The 6,000-nt window shown below is 41.6% G+C and overlaps 1 pseudogene; it reads right to left on the bottom strand.

Annotated features, from left to right (window-relative positions):
• Positions 1-919: 919 nt before the first annotated feature.
• LOC147376129 (ATP synthase F(1) complex catalytic subunit beta, mitochondrial-like) overlaps positions 920-6,000 on the bottom strand; it is a 38,748-nt pseudogene continuing 33,667 nt past the window's right edge.

The raw sequence follows: 6,000 nt of genomic DNA, 5'->3' as shown, positions 1-6,000 counted from the left end.
TGAAATTAAAAGATGCTTGCTTCTTGGAAGAAAAGTTATGACCAACCTAGACAGCATATTAAAAAGCAGAGACTTTACTTTGCCAACAAAAGTCCATCTAGTCAAGGCTATGGGTTTTCCAGTGGTCATGTATGGATGTGAGAGTTGGACTGTGAAGAAAGCTGAGCACCGTAGAATTGATGCTTTTGAACTGTGGTGTTGGAGAAGACTCTTGAGAGTCCCTTGGACTGCAAGGAGATCCATCCACCCAGTCCATCCTAAAGGAGATCAGTCCTGGGTGTTCATTGGAAGGACTGATGTTGAAGCTGAAACTGCAGTACTTTGGCCACCTGATGCGAAGGGCTGACTCATTGGAAAAGACCCTGCTGCTGGGAAAGATTGAAGGCAGGAGGAGAAGGGGACGACAGAGGATGAGATGGTTGGATGGCATCATCGACTCAATGGACATGAATTTGAGTAAACTCTGGGAGTTGGTGATGGACAGGGAGGCCTGGCGTGCTGCAGTCCATGGGGTTGCAAAGTGTTGGACATGACTGAGTGACTGAACTGAACTGATTATGCATTTTAACAACAATCTTTTCAAATTTGTTTTGCAATATAATACGCTCCCTCAAAATTTAATGTGCCCAATTCAGTGGTTTTGAGTATGCTCCCAAGGTTTTACAACCATCACTACCTAATTCCAGAACATTTTGTCATTCCCTCCAAAAATCTCCATGTCTATTAACAGTCATTCTCCATTTCCCTCTCCCTCCTGTCCTTGGCAACACTAGAAACCCTAAATACTCTTCAGACAGAATACAACATCTTTAATACAGCCTCTCAAGTGGCCCAGAGAGAAAACAGTGATTTTGGGATTCGGGGCAAGGAGAGGGACAGTTGGAGGATGAGCGCTTAGTTTGCTGAAAGGACACCCTCTCTAGTGCTCTTCAGTGAGCTTATCAGCTTTTGCCTCAGCTTCTTCAGTGGGTCGCACCATATAGAGGCCCATTCTGGGAGATGGTCATATTCACCTGCCAAAATCTGCTGGTATCCTTTGATGATCTCCTTCGAGGTACCAGTTTCCGCATATGACAGGTAAAGACCTCGGCCGCATGGAATGCCTGAGAAAAGAAGAGCTGTATTTTCAGTGCACAGGACACAGTTCCTTCAGAAAGTTCATCTATACCCAAGACAGCAATGATGTTCTGGAGGGATTTGTAATCCTATAAATGGTAGCCCACTCTAGTATTCTTGCCTGGAGAATTCCATGTTCAGAGGAGCCTGGCAGGCTGCGGTTCATGGGGTCACAAAAAGTTGGACACGACTGAGTGACTAACACACACAGGATCATTTGCATGGAAACAATTAATAGTTGGGAATAATGTAAAGTGCTTGCCACACTACCTGGAATATGTTGAGGTTTCAATGAATTCTACCTATTATCATAATTGGGTTTCCCCCATGACTCAGAAGTAAAGAATCCACCTGCAATGGGGGAGATGCAGGTTTGATCCCTGGGTCAGGAAGATCCCCTGGAGAAGGAAATAGCAAACTACTCCAGTATTCTTGCCTGGAAAGTCCCATGGACAGGGGAGCCTAGCGGGCTACAGTCCTTGGAGTCACAAAAGACTCAGACATGACTTAGCAACTAAGCAGTAATAACAACAGTATCTTTTGCACCCCAGAGGCAACATCATAATGCTCATTGCCAACAATGGGATCCATAATGCAAGAGGTGGAGTCCAGAGAATCCATAGCTGGATAGACGCCCAGCTCAGCAATAACATGGGACAGCACAGTGGTGCACGTCCACATGGGCAAAAGTAGTGGCAGGGACAGGGCCAGTCAAGTAATCAGCAGGCATGTAGATAGCCTTAGAGATGTGATAGATCCCTTTTGGGTGATGGTTATTCTTTCCTGCATGGTGCCCGTGTCAGTGGCCAGGGTAGGCTGATAACCCACTGAAGAAGGGCTTCTGCCCAATAAAGCCAATACCTCTGAGCCAGCCTGGGTGAAACAAAAGATGGTATCAATAAGCAACAATACATCTTGACCTTCTTGGTCTCTGAAGTATTCAGCTACAGTCAACACAGTCAGAGTTGCCAACTCGAGCACCAGGCAGTTCATTCATTTGATCACATATCAGTGCTACCTTGGAGGTAGAATTTTTTAAGTTGGCATCACCAGACTCAGTCATTTCATGGTAGAAGTCATTATCCTCTTGCATCCTCTCACCAACACCAGCAAACACAGAGTACCCACCACAGGCTTAACAACATTGTTGATTAACACTATGATAAGTACTGTCTTGCCAATTCCAGCACCAACAAAATGCTCAATTTTGCCACCTTTGGCATAGGGAGCCAGCAGATCCACAATCTTTATACCAGTAACCAGAATTTGCTGCTCAACACTCATCTCTATGAATTCAGGAGCTTCAGCACGAATAGCTACAAATTGTTTGGTTTTTATGGGACCCCGGTCATCAAAGATTCTCCAGTGACATTCACAAATCTACCCAAGGTCTCAGGGCCAACAGGAATTTTGATTGATGTACCAGAATCCAGGACATTCTGGCCTCTAACCATGCTTTCCATACCATCCATGGCAATGGTCCTTATTGTTCTCTCACTCAAAGACTGGGCCATCTCCAAAACCAGCTTGGTCTCCCTGCCTTGCACTTCCAGGGCATTTAGGATGGGTGGCAGCTCCTCACCAAATTGGACATCTATCACTGCACCAATGACAGCCACCATTGCCCAGTGGTGGCACATGCCTTTGGCAATGGAAGTGTTTGGTCAGCATAATCTCTGGCAGCCTGGAGCACTACTGAGGTGATCCTCAGAAAGAGCTGGGCTTGTGGTAGCCGTGCTGAAGGGCTGAATCCCCACAAGGACCCTGAGGCCCAGGTAGCAGCCACACAACCCTTGAGTCCCAGCAGAGTGGTGCCTGGGTGGAGACTACTTATCTATTAATTTCTATCTCTATGAATTTCCCTACTTTAGACATTTCAGATAAGTCAACTCACATAATATGTAGACTTTTGTGTCTGACTTTTTCACTTAGTATGTTTTCAAGGCCCATGCATATTACAGCATGTATTAATGCTTCAGTCCTTTTTATCACTGAATAACCCATTGTATGGCTATACTGCTTTGTATATCCACTGTATGGATGTATCATTTTGTTTATTCATTCATCAACTGATAGATATTTGCAGCTTCTACTTTTGGTCTATTATTATAATGCCACTATGAACATTTGTGTATAAGTTTTTGTGTTGACATGTTTTCAGTTCTCCTGGATATTTGCCTCTAAATGGTATTCCTACTTTCTCCACTTACTAATCAATGCTTGTTATTATCTGTCTTTTTGATTATAGCCATCCTAGTGGATACAAAATGGTATCTCATTGTGATTTTGATTTTCATTTATATAATGACTAATGATGTTGGACATCTTTTCATGAGCTTATTGCCCATTTGCACATCTCTTCCAGAGTAGTTTCTATTCAAATTCATTTTTTATTGGATTATTTGTCTTTTATCCTTGAATTATGTATTGTTTATAGACACTGAATATAATCTCTTAGCAGATATATGATTTGCACGTATTTTCTCTAATCCTCTGAGTTGTCTTTTACTTTCTTGATGGCGTCCTTTGAGGTATGAAAATTTTAAATTTTGATGAAGTCTAATGTTTTTTGTGTATGTTTGTGCTTTGGTGATGCTAAAAAATGATTATATAATCCAAATCACAAAAGCTTACACCTATGCTTTCTTTTATTGTTTTAGCTCTTACATTGAGGTCTATAATCCATTTCCACTTAATTCCATATATTTTTTAAGGTAAGGGGTTCAACTTCATTCATTCCACGTGACTATCTAGTTGTCTTAGCACCCTTTGTGGAAGATAATTCTTTACACATTGAATTGTTTGGGCATCCTTGTTCTCTGACATAAATGCAAGAGTTTATTTCTCTCCCATCAGTTCTATTCCGTTGATCAGTATGTGTTTCGTTATGCCAAAATCACACTGTCTTGATTACTGTAGATCTATAGAGAGTCTTCCAGAGAAGGCAATGGCACCCCACTCCAGTACTCCTGCCTGGAAAATCCCATGGAAGGAGAAGCCTGGTAGGCTGCAGTCCATGGGGTCGCTGAGGGTCAGACACGATTTGATCGACTTCACTTTCACTTTTCACTTTCATGCATTGGAGAAGGAAATGGCAAGCCACTCCAGTGTTCTTGCCTGGAGAATCCCAGGGACGGGGGAGCCTAGTGGGCTGCCGTCTAGGGGGTCACACAGAGTCGGACACGACTGAAGTGACTTAGCAGCAGCAGCATACAGAGTCTTCAGATCAGGAAGTATGAGTCTTCTAACTTTGTTCTTTTTAAAGATTGTTTTGGCTATTTTGGATCCCTAGATTTCCATATAAATTTAGGAACAGCTTGTTAATATCTGGTAAAAAAAAAAAAAAGGCAGCTGAGATTTTAATAGAATATGTCACATCTGTAAATAAGTTTGGGGGAGTATTGCTCTCTTAACAACCTTAAATCTTCTGATCCATGAACATGGGATTGACCTGTTTATTTAGGTCTTTAATTTCTTTTAAAAATGTTTTGTATTTTCCACTTTATAAATCTTCCACTTTTTCTATTTCTCTGCAAACAAATTAAAGACTGATGGAATTTATTTTTTAGTTAACAACTGAGAAGATTTTTTCATATTTGTAAGATAGAATGAGTGAGGTAGAAAGACAGATGCAGGGGGAGACTAAGAATGAGGCTAGAGCTATTATGGTGAATCTCAAGTTCAGTGCTTGGGTGCCTGACAATGTCAAGGCAAAGTGAGACTATTTCAGTGCCACAAAGGCAGAGTGCAGACTTCAGGCTGCGAGTATCCAGCTCTGACAGTAAGAGTCGGAGTGAGGCAAGAAAGGCCTTTCACACACTTCAAATATCCCTCATGGTTCATCCTTTCAACAGTGATCTCTCGGGGGAATGTTAATAGTTCCATGAATTTCTCTGTTCTATAATCACCTGAATTCTGTCACAAATAATATGGGTTGGGAATGTTTCCTCCAGCTCTTCATGACCTGCCAAGCTGCAAAAAGCCATTGATGCCAAAAGTCCTCATTTAATCAAGCAAATACCAGTCCAGGAATGGCCCGCCTTTCGTTTCAGTGTGCTCTGGCAAAGGCAAGGAAGACAAGAGTGACTGGGGAAAAAATAGCAGCAGGGACTCACTTGAGTCTGAAACTGAGCTGTGGAAAAAAAAAAAAAAAGAGAGAGAGAGAAATCCCCTTGGAAAGAATGGGAAAGAATCCACATAAAAGATTTTATTGCTTATGACAAACGCCTGTTGCTCACATAAATTTCTAGAAAGCATGCTCATATGATAAATATGCAATATATATGTGTGTGTTTACACACACATACACACACGCACACAACCTGACTTATTGACTAGGCTGCATTTATAGTATGCTCCCAAGAAGAAAATGTTTATTTCAGTCTAAACATCTTTAAATGCAAATGGAAAAACAATTTCAGGAATCAGTTTTTCTGAAGTGGACTCTCAGTCCCTCACTGTCTCATTCGGGATAATTCTACCATCATAAACTAGAGCAGATATTCATATTTAATGTAATTTACAGATGTTTTACTTCTCAGCCTACCAGGATCTTTTTGCTACCACTCTTTTAAGGACTGGTGCTTCATAAGATACTCAAGATATTTTATATTTATTACATCATTTATCTTCCCAGTCTTCTTGGAAATAGATAAAAAGAGGGCAGACAAGGTAAGAAGAGGGTTTATTCTCCCCATTATACAGATGAGAAAGCAGACATGCGGAAGGAAATGGACTTTCATTCCTTCATCAGTTATTTATTGACAGCCATCAGGCTCTGCCTCTAGATGCGGTGGTTACAGTAAGCTGTTTTGATCCCTCTTCTCGTGACTTTTAGTCTTACGGATTGCTGTTTTCAAAAGCATATCTGATCTTGTGGCTTCT

This window comes from Bos grunniens, chromosome 3, assembly GCF_055505025.1.
Source record: "Bos grunniens cultivar Pamir isolate PY7600 chromosome 3, Bosgru_T2T1.0, whole genome shotgun sequence".
Taxonomy (NCBI): Eukaryota; Metazoa; Chordata; class Mammalia; order Artiodactyla; family Bovidae; genus Bos; species Bos grunniens.
Note: the sequence above shows the minus strand (reverse complement) of the source record. Positions and strands in the feature narration are given on the sequence as shown.